The sequence below is a fragment of the Drosophila arizonae genome, chromosome X, assembly GCF_054131065.1.
Source record: "Drosophila arizonae isolate 15081-1271.41 chromosome X, UAZ_ARI_1.0, whole genome shotgun sequence".
Lineage (NCBI taxonomy): Eukaryota > Metazoa > Arthropoda > Insecta > Diptera > Drosophilidae > Drosophila > Drosophila arizonae.
This window is the reverse complement of record NC_142927.1, coordinates 3,951,880-3,975,391: the sequence shown is the minus strand read 5'-3', so window position 1 is coordinate 3,975,391 and position 23,512 is coordinate 3,951,880. Positions and strand designations below refer to the sequence as shown.

Genomic DNA, 23,512 nt, shown 5'->3' with positions numbered 1-23,512 from the left:
TGGATGAACTGGCATTGGTATTGGTTAGATAAAACTGCAGAGTTGCTCAGCTGGCGCTGACGGCGCTGTCGTCGTCGTCGTCGTCGTCGTCGTCGACGCGTCGATTTAACGAGCAGCTAAATCTTTAGCGCAAAGGAAGCAGAAGCAGCAGCAACAACATGACTAGCAGCAGCAGCAGCAGCAGCAGTGGCGGCAGCGGCGTCAGCAGCAGCAGCTTTGCTGCTTCTTTGTTGGATTTTTCTTTCGTTCCATTTTATTTTTGGACGCAAATAGGATTACACTTGGTTTATTAGTGTGTGTGTGCACGCATGCTGTTTGCGTGCGCTGTGGGTGCGTGTGTGCTAGAGCGAGCGCGCACTATATAACACACATGTAAGCATGCACATATATACGCGTATATTATACATACATATATGCATGTGTACTGCCCAGCCACCAGGAGCTGACGTGCTCTGCTTTCTACATGCTTGTAACTGACTGTGTCTGTGTATTTGTACGCTTATGTAAATGTGTAATGTGCGCTTTATATGTAGAACTTGGTACAGTGTATCTCCTTCTGGAGTATATACACACATACACAGACACACACATATAGCAGATATTTGCTGCTGTTATATGTGTGGTGTATATAACGTGTGTATTTGGAAATTCAGTAAATCTTGTTGCCATTGGCTACTTCACTGTTATGTATCTATATACAGTTAAAGCTCCCTTAAAGCAACAGACAGGCTCTTAATATATTATTAATTAAACAATACAATTTAGTTTCGAACAATTTTGTTGATAATAAATAGAATGAAGAAGATTAGACGTTGCAGGTTTCGTTAATTTTAATCCTTTAATTTCATACCTCTAATAAGAAATCAATCATCAAGCATTTGACCAACACAAAACTCGTATACTCTTATACAGTTATTCAAGTTCTTGGATTAGCTGATTATATTAACTCTTATTCACTTGTAATTATATATATACACTTGTAATTATATATATATATTATATATATATATATTTTTTTTTTGTAAATACAATTAGCATCTTCACTTCATCTTTAATTAAATTATATAGTATATATGTATAACTTCTTAGTCTATCTGAAGCTCATCAATCAGTCAGTCATATATTTATACATATACACATATATATTTAGTTATACATCTGATATGCTATAAAGTAAACCCATTTCGCTCGAATGCTCCACACAATGGCTACTCCCATTGATGGTTTCAATCCTCGATACTATCGATAATGCCATCGTTGGTTTTAACAGCTCCATCGCACACACGTGCGTGATCAATCATAAAATGAATGCACTCTGACCCACCCTGCTTCCTACCCTTCTGCCCATTCTCCGACTACGACCCCGACCCCGACCCTGTGCCTGCTGCCCGTTGGCCACAATGCGATTCCCTCAACCTTCACCTCAAACTTGAAAAAAAAAAAAACTCATCAAAAACGGAAGTAAAAGACGTTTTGAGCTGACTTTTTGTCGTCACAGTTGACCGCCTCGAAAAGGTGTGCAGCAAACACATACAGACATCCCTATACACACACACACACGGAGAGCTATAGGGTGAAGATGACTGTCAGCTGCCAAGAAATGCAAATGAATTAAAAGGCGATTCTCACTTTAAATAATTAATTTGTACCCAAAAAGAAAATTAACAACATTCGAAAAATGTTAGATAAGAATATAAATATATGATTACAAAAACAAAATTAAATATGTTCATTTCTTGTTTAAAATATATTCTAATTCAATATTAACTTTTAAATAAGAATTTGAAGTAATTATTTTTGTTACACCTCTTGCAAATCTTCTTGCAGGGCTGGCCCATCTCTAATGCAAGCTATCTCTTTTGCACATCTCTTTTGCACATCTCTTTTGCACAGCTTCAAAAAGCTGCATGTATCGATAGAGTGCTGGAAGAGCATCGGCGTTTGGCCATCGATTGCAAGATGACCGATAAATTGCAGCGACTCTGGCGACAAGAACTGATTAAGACGGGGTAAAAAATATAATAAACAAAACAAAACACTAAGAAAACAAGAGAAACACAATTGCAAAAACAAAAGAAGCAGCAGCCAGCAGAAAAGTCGAACATACATATTTGTAATATATACATACACACACTCACCTATGCATGTACATATGTATGTATGCAGACACATGCATATGAGTAAAAAAAGATATTGTGCAAAAATGCAGCAAGAGTTCAATACACTCGGCCCACACACACACACACGCACACGCATGCGACACGCGCGCTTTAACGCATACACTTACACACACACACACACACATACACTCGCACAATCACGCACTCACCCACACATAGCGGGAATGAAAAAAGCAGACAGCGAAATACACGTGCAACAACTACAACAACAGCAGCCGACTGTTTGTATAAATTTAATAATATTGACGTTTTATTTATAATGAACTTGAAATACAGGTAAGTGTGTGTGCAGTGGCACCGTGGTGCACAATGGCTAGAAATGTTAAGCAATTAGTTAAGCGGCAGTCGCAACACTTTAAGCAGCGCACGCAGCACTGTGCAAGACGCACGCCTCCACAACAACAACAACAACAACACAACGAGAACAGCAACAGTAGCAGCAGCAACAACAACAACAACAACAATAGTAACGGACACAGCGCGTGTGGCAATGCGTGTTAAATAAACATTAAAAGCAGTAACAGAAACAGCATATTGCAATTTTTGTTGTTGCTCTTGCATTTTATTTTTCGTATTTATTTATTTTTGTTTATGCGAACAGCTGAGAAACGGTTTCCATTTCGTTTTTCAATTGTGGCGGCGGCGGCATTCAATGAGACCGAAAGTGATAATGAGCAGGCAACAATAACAGTAAACAATCCGCACATACATACACATACACAATGAGAGAAAGAGCACATGCATACGTATATAATTATAAAAGTAACAGAAGCGCGCGACATTAACATTTAATTGCCAGCATTTAGTCAGCATTTAACTTTGCATAAAACAAATGGCAGCAGCCGCAGCAGAGCTCTCTCTCTCTCTCTCTCAAACTCCCACACACAAACACAATCACACGCATGCATGCTTGCACTGCACTCCTACACGATCTGTTGCTCTCACTCTGGCACGAGCATTTCAACTTTGACTGAACTGAACATACATAAGCGCTTAAGCATTGCTCATAACATTTACATTTACATTGTGTTTGTTTCGCTCGCACTCGTTGGATTAACGGCGGCGTTTACCCTTTTTGCAATGCTTGAAATTCACTTTCGTTTTGCATTGCTGTTGTTGTTCTTGTATTTTTAATAACAAATATAAATAATTGTTATAATTTGCGTGTTTGCTATTAGCTACTTATTTGTTATTGTTATTGTTATGTTGTGTTAATGGATTTAATAAGCCCACCGCTATGACATGTCAAGGTGAATAGGCGCCGCACACACACACACACAGGCACACACACCCACAAACACATACACACACACGCACGTAGACGCTTTTACTACTGGCAGCATAACGTTTCGTCCGTCATTGTTGCTGATAAACAACAATTATTGTGTTTAGTATCGTAAAACAATTGAAAAATGCGAGCGTGCCTTATTCAAATATACCCTTTTCCGAGGGATATATCAATTACTTTAAGCATTATATAGCAATAGTGCGATTTGCATATATATAAGTAAAATAATAATATATGAACAAAGCTCTATAGAGTTATAATAATATAATATCTATACATAAAACTAAAATATCAATAACAACAATATCTTTATCTATATCTATATATTTATATCAATGGAGATCTATCTATCTATATCTTTGATCTACGAGTATATTTCACTGTCTCATTTCTCTTTACGCAATCAAACTACCATACTACTATATCCCTCTACCTCTATATTCCTTCTAATTTCTGTCTATTAGGGTCTTTCAAAGTCGGTCTTATCGGCTTTTGCTATTTTCAGTTACCTCCCCGTTTTTGCCTCCTGCATTCCCCTTCCATTGTTTATACCTAAGCGTTATTTTCAGTTTTTGTTTAAACTTTGCACCTCCCGCTACAACAAGCGTAATATTTAGCCGTGTTAAATAAATACCGTTAGTATGATTCAGCCTACAGGTTGTGGGCGAAATGCCTTGCTGGGCAGCGTTTTGCTGTTCGATATGGCACGACATAGGCCAGGTGAGTTAGGCCAAAGCCAAGCCAAGCAAATAAAATAATGGAAAAAGTGGAAAAAGTGGAAAAACGTCATCGAGTCATTCAACAAGTGGAGTAATAGTCGCGCCTCCGATTTTCTAATATATGAGGTATACATAAGCACCTATGTATATATGTATATACATAGCTATACGTGTATATATGTATATGAAAAGAGGTGTCAGACGGTCTTTAAAATAGCGTGTCGAAATTCGTGTGAGCTAAACAGGATTTTAGTGCTATAATTTGTATACTATATAATATATTTATATATTATATATACATATACATATGTGGGAGATACATGTAGTACACCGTGTGCTGCTTTCTAAGAAGCATTGCTCTGTCCTGTCATATCTGGAATAATTTTATAATAAAACGATATTATCTATAAAAGCTTTTAGTATTAGGTCATCTTAGTTTTAGTCTGCCTAGGGGCAAATTCTGTTAAAATTGTATGTTTATTGTAACCTTAAAAAGTTTGATATATTTCATATATGGTTTTTTATCGATATACAATCAATCGACATCAACACGTATGACTAAGCTCTTCTGTTTATAGCAATCTTCCAGCATAGTTCCAATATATTTCACATATCTCAGAGTACAAACAAAGGAAATAGATCAATTTTCCGCTACTATCGATGTGCACGAATTATCGATAATAGAAGATTTATTAGAGTCCATTATTACAAGACATAACTAAGTTGTCGCATTTATCATCCCTGTGCTACTCCATGGACAATCATGTTATTTACATTTCAGATATCAGATCTCAGAGTGTATTGATAACACAAGATATATTAGACAAGACATGACTAAGTATCAGCTATGTCCCACTCATTTCATATTTATATCTTATGCAATTGGCCCAGGGAGTTAGAGACGCGACTCGACTCGACTACTCCGTCAATGTCCATGCCGCACGGTAGCTGAGCTCATTAGAAACCAATTGACTCGGTCGGATAAATGACAGCAGACCGTCGAACCTGCTCGGTCTTTGGGTCTGAGTGGACATCTATTGAGTCTGGCCATCGTTTGTGCATTGTTTGTCAACAATTGAGGACGATTAGGACACGAGTCGCGGCGCAGGTAGTTGCCTCTAGTCTGGTCACAATGTTTTTTATGGCCTTTGCTGTCTGATGCAATTTTTGAGGTTAAATGACGCACTGATAACACAGAGAGAGCGAGAGAGAAAGAGAAGGAGAGAGTGAGAGAGAGAGGGAACGCCATTTCTAGTTAAACGCAATTTCGTTTTCTTGCCATTGGCATGCCTTCACCTGATAAGCGACAGCTATATAAACCATAACTTAAGCTTCGACTTGCCTATCAGCTAATGTATCTTTATACCCTGTAAACTGTAGAGTGCGGATTTGATGTGTGCAGTATTAGATATTAGATGTGTGCAGTATTAGAGGTATATTGTTAAGAATCGATAAGTAGAAACTAACATAAAGCGAATCTTTTCCGATTTCTAATCCGATCTAAATTTAACTCAAGTCTTCTTCTTCGTCACCACTAAATTTCTATATACTCTCCTTCTTAAGGATTCTTGACCCATTTTCGTGTCAAATAAGTGGTGCAGGCATAGGATATGTTATGGTCGCAACTATACCAAATTGCCAATTATATTCGATTAGGGCTTTTCCCGTTTCACCCAAAATCGAATTTCATCAATCGCTCGCCGTTCCCCCATACATCATGCGCCATGTTGTCGCCTCGGCCCCAAACTAATATTCAATATTATGCATCATCAGCATGGTCAATGCGATTCGTATCCTTATCTGTATCTCGAGTTCTGTGTTGCTGTATCTGTATCTGCGCATGAATCAGACGCCAAGTATATTGCGCTCTCACTCTGTCTCTCTCACACACTCTCTCTCTGTCTCTCTCTTTTCATTGGTTGCGACTCTATGCGGTCTTTTGGCGTCATCCTTTTCATCAGTAAGCGTTCATTGAATATCGAACGCTTCAGCGCGCCCTGCTCATAAACGATAAGCAGCTATGTGTGTGTGTGTGTGTGTGTGTGTATATGTATGGCAGATAGTAGCTATGGAGTGCTTTGCTAGAAATCATCGTCGCACTCATTTTACAACCCGTTTCTATCAACTCGATTGTGGTTTCCCATTATCTCAGATCTCTCCAGTTCTATACACATATACATATATATTTATATAGAAAAGATGAGTTAGGCTTGTTACGAGATGTATATAGATAATGTATGTGGATAATACCATAGCTGAGCTTTCAGAGCTCAAAGATGATTGATCTATTTACTATGTGTATTGTACGTTTGCTTTTCTGCATGATTGTTTAAAAATCTTCATAGATAGATCATAATCATGTCTATATTATGAGAGAATAAGATATTTCTTAAATCTAGTTATTTGAGGTTCCAGCTGTTCCAGCTATGCGATTAGAATTCGCTTATAAAACTCACCATGATCCTCGCATGGCTAACGACCTTCAATGATCTAGACGATCTTTCGGTAATTCGACGATATATCATATCCCTCTCTATCTCTCTCTCGCTCCCATTTCTTTGCTTTTGCTGTTCATGAATCACTTTGGAATGAGGAATTGTGCTTTTTGCCTAATCGTAGAATCAAACGCTTGGCATAAATATTTACTCTAGCTCCGTTGAGAGAAATTTCGTTTGTCATTCGCTTTGCTTTTCCCACAGCTTCAAATGATGATACCGCTTGGCTCTGGCCATATCATATCATGGCATATCGTATCGTATCGTATCATATCTCATTATCAGCCATAAAGCTGTAAGTGTTGTCGCTATGTCAATTGCCAGATTTATCACTTGAGACGTTGCGATCGCATAACCGAGACGACGACGGAGATTGCGACAGCAGCAGCGACTCTGTCTGGGAATGCCACCCCCTGACAAGCCCCCCCTTGGGCCGACTCCATTAAGCGAGGCTGTGCCAAAAAAAAAAAAAAAAAAAAAAAAAAAAAAAAAAAAAACTCGAAAAGAAAAACATTGCTCATTAGGTTTCGGCTTGTCGGCGAGAGTCGGTTTTCAGTCTCCAGTCTCCATCTTCTCGCCTCCATCTCCGTTGTCATTGCTGTCGTTGTTGCTGCTGCTGCTCTCAGGTTGTCTCTTTGTTCTTGTTGATATTTACTCAAGTGTAATTGCAAATTGTAAATGCGGCAACACAGATGCTCGTAATGATTGTGCCCGCGTTGATGTCTGTTCAAGCTCCGAGCGTGAGACTTCATCATCATCGACAACAACAAGAACTTGATCAGCATGAACAGAACGATCAGTCAGCTTTATGTGCCAAAAAAAGGAAACAACAACTAAGAGAGCTCAAAAGTCAAGATTACCTGACTGGTAGATACTGCCTCTCAATCAAGATACTCTCTAAACAGATCCATTTCTAGCTAATATCTGTAGTCCCCGAATTAGACTCAAATATCCGATTAACAAAATCGATATTTATTTAAAAGAAAACGATTTCTCAGCAATATGTGATATATTTTGTTGTTAATATACATATGTATATCTATAAAATATACCCTGCTTGGCCGCGTACGGGGTATGGCAGCAAAACAACGGGTGCTACGTGAGGTTGTAGCTCTGACATTGTTCGATCCGTGCGTTAATGCCACCGAGTTCGATTCGCAGAGCAAAGGAATTTGCCAAGGTTTTTCATAAAACGGTTATTTAGTCAATTATGCCCTATACTCAAATAAGTAAAGGGTCGTATGGACTTGTGAGACTGTGACTTGAGTCAGACTGAAACGTTTAATAGCTCACATAATGAAGAACTATATTAAGTAGCATATTCAGACATCTGACAGTTGTTAGAAAAAATACGATGAATCTATATGCATGCATATCACATCTATGTACATAAGTACTTATATCATATTCTAGTTAAGTAACAGACATTCGTATTGTTTTAACTGTAACTCAAGCTGTTTCTAGCATCTGTGCGATTTGTGGATGAGTTTTCACTATTATTGTTAAGCTTTCATTTGTGTAGTTCGATACGCAAGTGGTGCAAGAACAGGTGCTGTTAACCCGACCAGCTGGATCTGAGCTGCGGATAACAGACTCTGGAGATCTATTGCAATATGACTGTTTGATGAATCAGTAAAGATTATCAGCAGTTGCTAAATATAAGAAAGACGGTTCAAACTATATCTGTATCTGTATCTGTATCTGTATCTGTATCTGTATCTGTATCTGTATCTGTATCTGTATCTGTATCTGTATCTGTATCTGTATCTGTATCTGTATCTGTATCTGTATCTGTATCTGTATCTGTATCTGTATCTGTATCTGTATCTGCTTATCTGTATCTGTATCTGTATCTGTATCTGTATCTGTATCTGTATCGTATCTGTATCTGTATCTGTATCTGTATCTGTATCTGTATCTGTATCTGTATCTGTATCTGTATCTGTATCTGTATCTGTATCTGTATCTGTATCTGTATCTGTATCTGTATGTATCTGTATCTGTATCTGTATCTGTATCTGTATCTGTATCTGTATCTGTATCTGTATCTGTATCTGTATCTGTATCTGTATCTGTATCTGTATCTGTATCTGTATCTGTATCTGTATCTGTATCTGTATCTGTATCTGTATCTGTATCTGTATCTGTATCTGTATCTGTATCTGTATCTGTATCTGTATCTGTATCTGTATCTGTATCTGTATCTGTATCTGTATCTGTATCTGTATCTGTATCTGTATCTGTATCTGTATCTGTATCTGTATCTGTATCTGTATCTGTATCTGTATCTGTATCTGTATCTGTATCTGTATCTGTATCTGTATCTGTATCTGTATCTGTATCTGTATCTGTATCTGTATCTGTATCTGTATCTGTATCTGTATCTGTATCTGTATCTGTATCTGTATCTGTATCTGTATCTGTATCTGTATCTGTATCTGTATCTGTATCTGTATCTGTATCTGTATCTGTATCTGTATCTGTATCTGTATCTGTATCTGTATCTGTATCTGTATCTGTATCTGTATCTGTATCTGTATCTGTATCGTATCTGGTATCTGTATCTGTATCTGTATATGCTCTGTATCTGTATACTGTATCTGATCTGTATCTGTATCTATCTGTATCTGTATCTGTATCTGTATCTGTATCTGTATCTGTTCTGTATCTGTATCTGTCTCTGTAATCTGTATCTGTATCTATCTGTATCTGTATCTGTATCTGTATCTGTACTTGTATCTGATATTCTGTATCTGTATGTCTGTATCTGTATCTGTACTGATATCTGTATCTGTATCTGTATCTGTATCTGTATCTGTATCTGTATCTGGTATCTGTTATCTGTATCTGTATCTGATCTGTATCTGTATCGTATCTGTATCTGTATCTGTATCTGTATCTGTATCTGTATCTGTATCTGTATCTGTATCTGTATCTGTATCTGTATCTGTATCTGTATCTGTATCTGTATCTGTATCTGTATCTGTATCTGTATCTGTATCTGTATCTGTATCTGTATCTGTATCTGTATCTGTATCTGTATCTGTATCTGTATCTGTATCTGTATCTGTATCTGTATCTGTATCTGTATCTGTATCTGTATCTGTATCTGTATCTGTATCTGTATCTGTATCTGTATCTGTATCTGTATCTGTATCTGTATCTGTATCTGTATCTGTATCTGTATCTGTATCTGTATCTGTATCTGTATCTGTATCTGTATCTGTATCTGTATCTGTATCTGTATCTGTATCTGTATCTGTATCTGTATCTGTATCTGTATCTGTATCTGTATCTGTATCTGTATCTGTATCTGTATCTGTATCTGTATCTGTATCTGTATCTGTATCTGTATCTGTATCTGTATCTGTATCTGTATCTGTATCTGTATCTGTATCTGTATCTGTATCTGTATCTGTATCTGTATCTGTATCTGTATCTGTATCTGTATCTGTATCTGTATCTGTATCTGTATCTGTATCTGTATCTGTATCTGTATCTGTATCTGTATCTGTATCTGTATCTGTATCTGTATCTGTATCTGTATCTGTATCTGTATCTGTATCTGTATCTGTATCTGTATCTGTATCTGTATCTGTATCTGTATCTGTATCTGTATCTGTATCTGTATCTGTATCTGTATCTGTATCTGTATCTGTATCTGTATCTGTATCTGTATCTGTATCTGTATCTGTATCTGTATCTGTATCTGTATCTGTATCTGTATCTGTATCTGTATCTGTATCTGTATCTGTATCTGTATCTGTATCTGTATCTGTATCTGTATCTGTATCTGTATCTGTATCTGTATCTGTAGCTGTATCTGTATCTGTATCTGTATCTGTATCTGTATCTGTATCTGTAGCTGTATCTGTATCTGTTGTGAGCTGTGCCTGTGTATCTGCATCTGCCTTGTACTATTTGTATCTTTTATCTGTGGGCAAAGTTTTTCGTCTTTGTTGTTTGAACGTTGATTGTCAACTGATCGGTATTTACTGTCATCCAAACATCACAGTTCGTCTCGACCTATTGTTCAGTTAGTCAGCCTGCCAATCTGTGAGCGGGTAAAACCAAAGGGGGCAGCGGGAGGCGTGGCATTCACTGAAGTTTTCAATTTCAGTCGCACTGAGCACACTTAAGCAAATAATCGTGTGTATGTTAGCTTCACATGTTGCACGTCTGTATCTGAATCTGTGGCTCTGTGGCTGTATCTGTATCCGTATCTTTCGGATACATTTTTGTTTTGCTTTGTATTTAATTTAATTTTGTTTTCTTTAGACGCATTGAATTTCTCTTTGGCTTTTGTTATTGTTTTGGTTTCTGTGCAGCAGTGTTTCCTTTGCTATTATCGATTATCACATCTCTTGCTGTTGTACAAAATATTGTATATTGAATCGCTGTATACCCAGTGAAAATGTTAAGGCATAATAGGCAGCCGAACGTGATGTAACATGATCATAAATTTAGTTTTCATTATGGCATCATAGATGAGTTTAGTTTACAGAAGAGTTGTATTAGTTTTAGTTGTAGTTGAGTTGTATTAGTAAGTTATATTTGAGCCATTTGTTCACTTATTCTCAATGTCGATATATATCGATAACTATACTTGGCAGCTTACATTGATAATATAGAAGATTATTTAATCAAATTTGTTATCTGTGCACTATCAAACTTCATTTTATTGTTCTATATTGTCATTTATTGAATGCTTACAGGGCATTTGCTAGTTGATCAATTTGCTTGATCGATTGTAGCACGCTTTGTTGTTTTCATTGAAGTTTTGTTTCTCGTCGCTCTTTCACTTTTGTTTTCTCAGCGCCAACACAGACTTGCAAGACCCGAGTCTGACAGACCTGCCGGACGGACTTCGATGGGCAGACGGCCACGCGGACAGACAAACGGACGGACACACTTGATAAGAATATTTGCTAATAAGCATGGCAAAGATTATATATATTGGTCCCAGTTTGGTCCCCGTTGCGGTGTCTGTGCGCTGTGTTTACCCACTCATCTGTTCGTCAAACACACACGCATCACAATCGCATAAACACACACACACACACACATACACAGGCACAATATGCGCAACATCTTTATGAGTTCATTTGTTTGCTATGTCTCTGATCTGGCAAGAAACGCATCTATTTGACTTGTCATCAGAACTTGAACTGAATCGATTATCAATTGACATGCCACAAGGAAACCCATTAGCTGTAGCAATACTCTATGGAACTAGGCATGAGAGAACAAACACTTTTCACACGAATTTCTGAGTAAACACGGTGTTAGGTGTTTAAATTTGAATATTTTTCAGGTTTATCGATAAACGATGGCAGTTGAGCATTATTATATACTAACTAACTGTTCATATATGAATCGATCGATAATCTATCGAGCTTTTTCTATATAGCTCGATATGATTAACTTGCTTTAGGCTTACGCAACTTGACATTGGTTTAGCTCTCGCAGTGCCAGTTCCAGTTCCAGTTCCAGTTCCCGTTCCCGTTCCATATCAAAGGAGCCGCTGATAATGGATGTGAATGGATGTGGGGTAAGCACCCAGTCGACGTCTGTCCCCCGCAAGGTATTTGCTCGAAACTGTTTGGTATCTTTTTTCACAACTTTGGGTGGGTGTTGGCTACAGATCGTGTGTCATCGAGGCACAACTCATCAGCAGATAAAGAGTTATAGCTGCCATGGCCAGAGCACCGACGGAGTCACTCCACTCTGCTCCATTTATCGTAAATTTTTGGCCCGCAATGACAATGCCAAACGCAAGCCTAAGCATATCAATCAAATTGACCACTCACACATGCATAGATGTACCTGTATAGAGCAGAGCGGATGGCACCCATCCAGATAGAGTCACAGATTTCGAAAGTTCTGAAAATGTGCAAGAAATACAGCGAAGGAAGAAGTTGAAATACCCTATTCATGTTGATTAAATAGTATTATATATGATTTGAAAACATTTAGATACATTCAGATAAGATGCTGTTTCAATCTTCTCAGGATTATAAGACAAATCTGCTGAGAATGTTTTGGGGTTTTCCATTGTCATCGTAATTAGTATTGTTATGAGTAATGCAAATTTGAGAAATGTCATCAAAGAATGCTTCATAAGAGCTAATATAATCAATACCTGATCAATCAATTACTGGCTTAACTTGTTATACCATTAAATTATATTTCCCAACAATTTTGCTTTTCGAAGTGAATTTGAGCCATAAAAGGTATTTCGTAGAACTCAATTATGGAACTACAAAATTTATAGATATTGCATGCTGATAATGCTAAATGATTTAGCATGATCACGAATGAGAAGCAAGCTCTTCAGTGTACGCCACTCTAACCACACCTTTATACCCCAGCCCTCTCCACCTATCTGTCTCTCTCTCTTTACCACTCTCTTAGCTGATCGATTATACCCGTTGCTATTTTGGTCACAGGGCATGAGTAAAGATTTATAAATATAGAATCAAGGGAGTGCGAAATGCGTAGCAAATAATTATCAAGCGCTAAGTTGAGACCGTGCAGCCATCGATAACTGATATCGAAATTGGGCATCGATTGCGACAGCAACTGGCGACTGCTGCTGGGCAGCTGCTGTCAGATAAGCGACATCCAAAACATCCGACCATGGCCGCCCCCTGCCCTCCCACAGCTCTGCATGTGCACTGCGTCACCATCCAACACAGAGGTGGTTACACGCTCCAATCGACCTAAATCGATTGATTAACGAATTGCTTCAACCATTTTTATTGCATTTAAAATGTTCACGGAATTCTCCTGAATTTCTGTTTGTTTTGATGCTAATGCTGATTAAGTTTCTGCCAGATATTTCGAGAATAAAACTTGAAATCTAAATGATGCGACGAAAAAGTCTACAAAATGATAGAAATACCTGATTAGGTCTACAAGTTCAGATTTCCTTTGAGGCGGCTCGAGATATATTGAATTTAGTTGAATTTAAATACGTGTTTGGTGATCTGGAAATGTTAGAGAAGTTTCGGAGAAAATATTTCGAAAACTTTGCAAAGTGATAGATAATAAATATATGATCAAATATGAGGTTTTTGGTTTTTGCTGTTATCCTGACGGGGTTTAACATATTATGGATTTCGTCATATATGATCGAAAACCTAAAGCTTTGCAGTTTGTTTCATTTAACGAGAATAGATGAAATAGATGCGAAGCTCAGAAAGTCGGATATACGTTTGTGATGATCATCAATGCTTCTTTATGCTCTAACTGATGTTAAGCTATATATTATATAACTCATCAGTAAAATCACGACAATCTCAAGTTTAGTGTTTAGTGTAGTTTAGTGTAAACTCAAAAATTAAATTTTTTACGATTTCCAGCTAGAGATATATTTGTAATGTTTAGCTTAGAAGTCAGAAATTGATAGGTTTATCTTTGGTGAATTACCTACGGGGAATGACTGTATGTAGTCTAGCTAGCTGGCTGACTGTTTGGCGCCTCGGAAGAGACATTGATAGACTTTGACCCCGAAACGCTGATAGCGCTGAGCGCTGAAGAAAATCTTTGGCCACAGTTTTCGATCGTCAGGCTGTACGATATATATACATATACGTATAGATATTTCTAGGTAAGTGCGACTTCGCTCTCCCAATGTTGTCCAAAGTTTTGCTCATCGCTGTTTGTCGTTAAGTTCTTCAAACAAATTATCAACTTCTAAGGGTGGAGCCGACACTGACGCGCTGACAAGCTCACCGAGTACTCGTTGTCGTTGATGTTGTATGGAAGTTGGCTGAAGTAGAAGCAGAGTGAATATAGAGCAAAACGCATTACAAATTATCGGGTCGCAAGTTACAAAAATAAAAAATAAAAATAAAAAAAAATAAAAAATCGTAGAAAAAACTCGCTCAAATATCTCGAGTCATCGTAAGTTATTGGCAAATAAGCGAGCGAAACCAAAAACCCAAGCGAAGTGCGCTGAAAGTCCCCACTGACTATAGACATACATATACAGGCGAACAGACGTGCCTAGAGATACCTGTATACACACACGCAGGCACACTCACACACACACACAGACGTTGCTCTATCTGAGCGTTAAGCTACGCGCCTTTAGACACGATTTTCGCCATGATTTTTCCATGCACTTTTTTTTCAATACAATTCGATTCTCGCGCGCTCTCTTCTTCTCTGTCTCTCGGCCCGTCCCTGTCTCTCAATGGTTCTCTGATAAGATATTTTGAATGATGATGTGCTGTTGTCAAATGCCTACAGTTACACACCTCACCTCACCGCCCCGCTCCGCTCCGCCTCACCTGTGTAGCCAACGCCACCCATGCCCCACATACACAGACACAGGCACAGACGTAGTACGTGAGCACAGTCCACATAAGCATGGGGGATTTGTCAAGGCATTAGATAATATCTCCCCACTGTGCGGGCCCGTCGCGTAACTTGGTTAGCGACATGGCCTCCGTTTTCAGAAACTGAAGCAGAAACAGAAATAGAAACAGAAATAACAACAAAATAAAGTTATAGAAACTGTGAGCTGTCAGCAGCAGAAGTCGTGAGCGCTGAGGGAAGGAGAGGAGACGAGCGAGAATAACCTTAATTAGGTTGCATATTTTAAATGGATGGTCGCATCGTTCATCAGCGAGTTGTCTGGTTTGCTTTTATTCAAAAAGTGTCAGGCTCTGAACTCCATAAGTCAAGTGTTGTAACTGATAGTTGAATTAGTTAGGATTGACAAAGCTCTAAGCTCTGAAATGAGATTGTATTAAATTTCATTTATATAACAGCTTCTGTTGCCAAGTTACATGAGGCTAGTTGATTAGTTATGATAGTCAGAATAGATGGGATGGCCAAAATAGTTGGGAATAGTTATCAGATCTAAGCGTCACAAATGGATTGTGCTAAATATCAGTTATATAACATTTCCTGTTATCAAATTACATCTGAAAGACTTTTAGGCCGAATTGGATCAGGTCCACAAACGGGTTGTAAATGGTTTCATCTAAATACCATCTTCAGTTGCCGAGTTACGTGAGGTTAGAGCTACTTGAATAGTGGATAGTTGAGATAGCGATACTTGTAAGTCACTCAAGTGTGTACCATCCTCATTAGTAGTTGTTGTATACTTTAAAAAACATATCCATAACATCTCTTTCATATTTCAGCTATGAAGCCGTTATCAATATATTTGTTTCTCCTACTTACTAATCTTCATAGGCTCCTCACTATCTCAATATGTTAAGTATTTATTGTTCAAGCCATACATATATATTATTTATATACTTCAATTCCATATTCTCAGCTGGTTTCGATAGCTCCAAGAACGACAAGTTAAGTGCATTAATAATACAGCCATAAAGTGATTCATAATACGACTAGAATTCCTCATGGATTAAAAGCTATAAAAGTTCCCCTATCTAGCGAAATCCATCAGTTCAGTTTAGAGTTAGAGCTCAAAGACTCAATTGTTTTCAGGAAGTTATTAGTAGGAAGCGGTTGAGATACTTACGAAATATGAGCTATATGTGCACGACAGTCAGATATGACTGACAGTACGAATCAATTGATCTTTGTCAATAGCTCGCAGCCTTTTGATAGAGGTGTCGTTTGTTTGGATCGTTACAAAGTGTGCTAGCTCTATCAACATCAGCAACTGCTATATGGATGCAAAGCTCAAGACTTATCGGATTCAGATTTCGTAACTGCGAAATCGAACGAACACGCCACCGCCGGATGATCGGTCTGGAGTGGGCCGTACCGAGAGTCACGGCGACTCTGCGTATCGCATCTACTTCTCGTTTATCTGTGCCGTACACATTCAAAAAGCAATTTCTATTTATTCAGGTGTCAATGCCGATCTGGGAATATTCTATGCTGTTAGTGAATCTCTCTGTGTTCCATCCAGAGGTAGTGGCATCTCTCTTTCCATTTTTCTCTGCCTCTATCTACATACTTTTCTATTACAATTTACATTAATTGGATTATTAAAGCTTTTCTTTCATTTCTTGTGGCATCGCTGTGGCTTTCTACCTTTCTTTAACTGGCTTCTCCATTTGTTTCTCTCTCCTTATCTCTCTTTCTCTTGTATGTAGTAAATCAGACTCTTCACGATTACTTCCTGATCGCTTCCAGTGTTTACTGACAAGGAGTCAATCTAAATTTCTCTCTCTCTCTCTTTCTATTTCGCTCTCTCCCTCTTTATGGGGCAATACTTTATCCCTATCTGCTCTGAGCTTTGATCTAGTTGGTGGTGCTTTCTCGGATTCTTCTACACTTCGCTTTCTATATTTATCTTACTTCTCTCTTCTCTCTCACTCTCCCTCTCTCACTGTGATCTATAAGTTATTCCAATGCCTAGTATACTTCAGTTGCTCTCTCTTTTCCCACTTTCAGTTTCCTCTCTTGGTTTTCTTCGATTCTCTCTCTCTCTCTCTCTCTCTCTCTCTCTCTCCCTCTCTCTCTCTCTCTCTCTCTGCCTTCATCTTGATATTACAAAATTTATATTGTTTTAATAATGTCTTCATCCAGTCTTCATAACTCTCTCTCTCTCTCACTCTCACTTTCTGTCTCTCTCTATCCCCCTCCTCTCTCTCTCTTTCTTCGCTTGTTTACTTCCCACAAAAATTCATAAAGCGCAGCCCCCATTTATCAAATGTTGAAAATCTGGCATTGCCTTTGGTAAAAATAAATAAAATAAGAAAATGGCCAGCAATGTGGGTCGTGTTTGTTTCCAGTATATGGTGTGTGCGAGAGTGCGCAAGTGTGTGTGTGTGTGTGTGTATAGATGGTGAACAATCGCTGGCATTGAGTTGCTGTCAAACGGCCATTCTGTGCTCCCCGGCGCGCTCAAGTGGCTCATTATTGTTGGATGGATTGCAATTCGCTTCACTTCACGTAGGTTGCTAGACGCCACATTAATGAATTCAATGAAAATTGGTTCCCGGAATGCCAGGAACTTGTCGCAGAGCACCCGAAATTCTTGAAAATTGAAGAGTATGTTATCAATCGACATCGATTTAGCGGAGTCCATTGATAAATGCCCCGAGCATTTCAAATGTTAAATATGAATCAGACTCGAGAATTAACGATCAATGTTTATCGATTTTTAAACAAATTTATTGGAGGGCAAACGAATTGAGTCGCCATTAGTTTTATAGCTATAATATTTCATATCAATTTAGAGAATTTAAGCTAAGATCGATAAATTATCGATATTTACGTTGAATATTAAAATGTGAATATCAAAAATATGAAATTAAATGTATATATGAGAAAATAAGACAGATATAGAGAGAAGAGAGTGAGGGAGTACTAATTAGTTCGTCTGAACACATCAAATACTCGATAATGTTATCGAAAGAGCTCTCTTTCTCTCTCTCTCCCTCTCTCTCTCCAAGTTTAATGTAAGTGAAATGTAATTTAGACATAAGTCAGAAGTCAGCTAAAAGTGCCTTTGCTTCAGATTTTGCTGCAAATGAATTTTTATTGAAACTCAACTGATATTACTTAAGATCCCCAAGATGGGAGCCATACCTAAAACAATATGTTTCTCTGTATGTGTATGTGGGTACGTACTTATGTATAAATATATGCGCAATTTTCTCGATTTGCACAGATTCAGCGAAATTTTGTTGCAGACGTAAAGAGTGTGGAGTCAACTCGAGCCCCAGTCCCAGCCCCAGCCCCGGCCCCAGCCCCGGCCCCAGCCACAGCTCCAGCCCCAGCCACAGTCACAGCCACAGCAAGAGCTGCTTGTAATATGAGACACCCATGCGATATGACGATATGGCTATATGGTATTTACTGCCACCGAAATCCGTACTGCTATATACATATATCTTCTGGGCAAAAAAATGAAGTAAAAATTGCACTCGCAAGATAAAATTCAGGCCAAAACGAACGAAAAGAACAAAAAACAAAGAATTAAATTATGAAAAATAAAAAATTAAAAATTGTTATATGAAAAATTGAAATGCGGCAAGATCTCTGTGTTCAATGACATCAGAATCAAAATATTGCGACACTCATATATAAGAGCATTCGTTTGTGTGTGTGTGTGTGTCTGTAATCGGATCGTAGATTGTGTGGATGGATATGCTTATAGAGGGCATTTACAGGTGCATACATAGTCCATGTGCCGGTCATTGTCGACGCTCGTGAGCGCATGATTAATTATGCGACATTGCTGTCTGTCGACTGATAAATGTGTGGTAATTTTGCAAGTGTAGAGCGAGAGAGAGAGAGAGATAGCTGGAAGAGGGGAGAATATGGTTAGATGTAGAGAGCAAGGTCGAAATAGAGTTAGATATAGAGGATGACAGAGATTGAGACTAGGATAGAAAGCCAATTAGATAAGGGGAGAGGTAGAAAGAGATGTTCTGTTGTAGATAGACAGGCAGAGAGAGAGAGAGAGAGAGAGAGAGAGAGAGAGAGAGAGAGAGGGAGGGACATAGAGAGAGAGAGAGGGAGAAACATTGACACCATCACAGAATGAGCTCGTATGAGATTGGTGATAGGTAGAGCAACAGTGAGGAGAATTGGAGACAGAGTGAAGTTATATAGAGGGTGACAGAGGGAGAGAGAGAGAGAGAGAGAGAGAGAGAGAGAGAGAGAGAGAGAGAGAGAGAGAGAGAGACAGGTGCTCAACTCTAGAACGAGCAATGGATAGAGGAAAAGCTGAAGAGAGATGTGAAGCTGGAGGAGGAACAGCTCGGCTGGGGAAAAATGAGCTCAACTAGCTGAGGGAGACAGATAGGGAAAGACATGAATAGCACGTAAGACATGAACATGTGTTAACGCAATTCGCACATGACTCACTGACCCAGCTCTACGAGACGGACAGACATGCATACATATGTATATATATATGATTGTTTCTCTGTTCATATATCTGTAGGTAGGTGACAAAGTCAGATAAATTGAAAGAGATATATTGAATTAATGAGCTACGCTGCGGGTGAATGACACCTTCCCAAAATTCTAGATATTGTCATCAGTTTACTCCCAACTATTTGCCTCTCTTACTCGCTCTCTCTTTCTCTCTCTGGCACTCTCTTTTTATTCTCGCCGCATGGGACTTTAGCTGTAGCTCGTGCATGATTCCTCGGATTACAGCTGCCCGCAGGTAAAGTTTTCATTTTGAGTCTAATTTCCAGCTTTTGTTCTTTCTTTCTTTTGAGCGTTTTTCAATTTCGCTGATGTTTCGCATTTCTTATATAGATCAATGCTCGCTGCTGTTGGCAATATTATCCGTATTTCTGATTTGATTCTCATTTCGTTTTGATTTAACTGCGCGTTGACAGTTTTTGCGCCTTTCCTTATATGAATATGCATGTATGTATATTTATATAGTTATTTATAATTTTCTCATTCAGTTCTTTGGGCATATTTCTTGGAAATGGCCATCATAATCGCAATCCCAATCATCATCGCAATCACTTGTTTCGGGCTTGTTCCCAGGGTCTCCCATGTGACCGACCACTCAATGCTAACAAGATGACCGCAAATTTTTGGTCTTATCTTCACAATTTAGTTAAGTCAAAATGTTGAAATAATCATAATGTTTATTTTCCTTATACTACACAGAGGCCTCTCAGAGCCCCTCGCTCTCTCACTCTCTCTCTCTCTCTCTCGCTTTCTCAGTTTCTATCTCTCTTTTACTCTGATATTATATATAGCTGTCTCTTGCTGTTATACTCTGACATATTCCATGCAAATCCATGGTTAACCACAAACTATTTGAGTTTACCTCAATTGTACGCGACTTACAGATACCCTTGCATGTATAGGTACTCAATTTGTTGGAACGTTTCATCTGCTTTACTTTCTGAACTCAATGATCTTCCAAATATTTCTTTCCAAGGAAGTCTTAGTTTATAAAGAGTCGGAAAACCTTTTCCTTTAATCAACTTCCGATTCTGTTATTCCATAAAAATTCACTCAAACTACGATATAAATTGCCTCTACTATAATGTCCTATCATAAATCGGAGTTCAAATTACTATCGTATTAGGCTGCTTAGCAAACCTATATACCCCATTTGCCTTCACTTATCTGCAACTGTATTTAGTTCAGTGGGAATATTATATATATATTGTATATATATATATTTGTTTTTTATCACTTGTGGAGCGCCATGTGTTCCGGCTGCTATCAGGGGGCTCTGGTCAGCGTTTGGATTGACCATCTACAAAGCGCTCGACCACAAGTCTCAGTGCCTAAGTGTATGTATTAGGGTCTGGAATGCTGACTGTGGTTGGGATTCAATTGGAGCTGTGCTTGAGGCTGTAATGATTGGCCTGGCTTATTAGCCGCAGCACAGCTTCTGGGTTTGGTCAAGGCAGCTCAAGCAGATGTCACTGCCTTGACAGAGCCTGCAAGAGAGAGAGAGAGAGGGAGAGAGAGAGGGACAATGGATGAGAGAAGAGTGTTGCGGCTTATCGATCTACAGATATATACAGCCAGAGCTAGTGCCTCGCGACCTTCGAATGTTTGGCATTCGGTTGGCGTTCTCGTGCGAGGGGTTTACTTTGCGCTGTTTACATAAACTCGGACAAAGTGCTTCCTTATGGCTGGCCATAATCTGCGCACTCAATAGAAACCGATTGCAGCCAATGGCAGATACTTTGGCTATGGCTGCGGCTTTGCCAGCGCCAGCGCCTGCTGCCAATTGCGACTTCGATTGCACTACTTATTCTATTAGTGTGTGTGTGTGCGTGTGTGTGATTTTTATACATACTCTGTAATCGATTTGACGATATGCGTATATGCATTCATGAACTGCTTATGTGCATGCCGAAGCTCTTCTCTAGAGTTTATAAGATTCGCCGGCATATCGATAACTCTGTACATAAACACAGGGTATCTATATAGCAGTTTAGATTCATCAATTTGCTTTTCTTACAAATTGTTTCAAATTTGGAACAGCTCAACTGGATTTATATATCGACTTTGCTTTAGCTTCTGGATATTTACATACCTCATTGAGCTAACTTAACTCAGTATATCGATAGTTCATTGATTTGTCGTGAATTTCCAAATGCGAAATTATTTTTAGCTTATTTGCGGGGTATCTCTACCCCTACCCTAATTGACGCAAATGAAGTCTTGCTCCCATTCAAATTGTCAACAGATTCTAAATCATAATTATTAAGCTCTTAAGATAAATAAATTGCATTATAAAAGTATAATATAGGGTATCTATATAGTCATGCAAGTACATTTTAATGATTTTGACTATTGTTCATGTCACTATAGCTCTGCTGCTTCATTTTTCATGGCTGTTTGGCAACTCATTCGATAAATTTATCGATGACAATCAAATCGATTTGATTTACAGGGTATCTGACCAATCAAATCAGCCTGATTGCATTGCTATTGCTGTTGTTGCGTGTCACTAAAATCTTTGCGCGCATATTTTTTACAACTGTCGCCGTTGTCGTCGAACTGCAATTAGACTGCAGTCATTGCAATCGCCGTGCCGACCCCCTCCCCCTCTGGTCATTAGCCCGTACCTCTTTATAACTGTATTCTATGATCAGACCACTTGCTTCTGCACAATCAATGTCGCCAGAACAGTCGGATGAGCTTAGCGGCTTGGCATCAAAATCGTTATCGATAATGTGTGATATCGAGGTTTCATAAGCTAGCTCTCTTTCGCTCCCTCTTTCTGCGCATGTTTGTTTAAAGATAGATGTACTGTGTGCGGGATAGCGAACTGATCGACAGGCGGACTGACTGACTGAATGGCTGATTGACGGCGTCGCCTTGCTTAACAGATGTTGCGCTTATCGGTTCTGTCGCATTTGCTTCGCCTCTTATCGACAGCATTTCCCATGTATTCTCTGTTGTTCTTTTATTGGTTACACTTTACCCGCTAGTAAAATCCAATCTGCAATTCATTGGCAATTGCCGTGCCCGATGCGTCATCGCGTCTCGTAGTGCCCATAGAGCTCCGAACATTTCACAATTGATGTTACTCTCCGATTTGGCCGGCCTATCGGAGTCAGAAACTTGCCGTGGGGGGATTTTCGAGCAAATTCCCTGTAAGTGTCAGCCATACGCGATATATATTGAACTGGATGAGGCATTGCGTGCTTTTATGGTGTCTTGGAAATATTCGTTTATCTATATAAAGATTCTTGATAGAAAAATTGTGATACTATGTATAGAATGAGAGTTATATATAAATTCCATGATTCAGTTGAATTATAAGTATATATGTAGATTGGTCAGATGTAATCTAAAGCTAAATATATGATTCTTAGATTCTCTAGGGATCTAGAGAAATGCATTAGAATTTAAAGTATTTCAGAACATTTTTAACTCAATTTTAATTATTTATTACGATTTGAATTGGAATCAGCTAACTATAGCTCTTAGTGAAGCTCGTCAGACCTTAATTCAATTCTGAACCAGTTCAATCTAACCTCACATATTAGCGCCTGCATCCTAAAGTGATGTGTCATGCTAGTGAATTGAGCTATGTATGTGCATATGTATGTATAAATCGTATATATATTAATGTATATATATATATGTGTAGTCTCTGTTCATCCGTATTGATTTTTGCTGCCACATCAGAAAATGCTGCAAAAGCTGGAGGCAAAAAGCGCTCGTTGTGTCTGTGTGTGTGTATGTGTGTGTACAGGTAGGAAACTTAACGCCCCAGGCACACACATATATACATATATGCATGTATATATTTATATATATATATATATATGGAGCACACTCCATGGCGCAGTAGAAAAGAATTTATCAGAACAACATCAGAAATTCAGAAGAACTTGCGATGAGGCCTCCCCCTCTCGGGCTGGCTGGCTGGCCTGCACATGG

General features: G+C 38.6%; 1 long non-coding RNA gene across 3 annotated transcripts in view; it reads left to right on the top strand.

The window, feature by feature from the left end:
- LOC149267813 (uncharacterized) overlaps positions 1-18,642 on the top strand; it is a 32,939-nt gene extending 14,297 nt beyond the window's left edge. Inside the window, exons 2-3 of one of the 3 annotated variants that reach the window (XR_016271268.1) lie at positions 1,828-2,009; positions 18,291-18,642. This is a non-coding gene — a long non-coding RNA (uncharacterized LOC149267813). Of the gene's footprint in view, positions 1-1,827; positions 4,314-18,290 lie in introns of all 3 variants that reach the window. The other 2 variants (XR_016271266.1, XR_016271267.1) reach the window with 2 other exon arrangements.
- Positions 18,643-23,512: the final 4,870 nt, after the last annotated feature.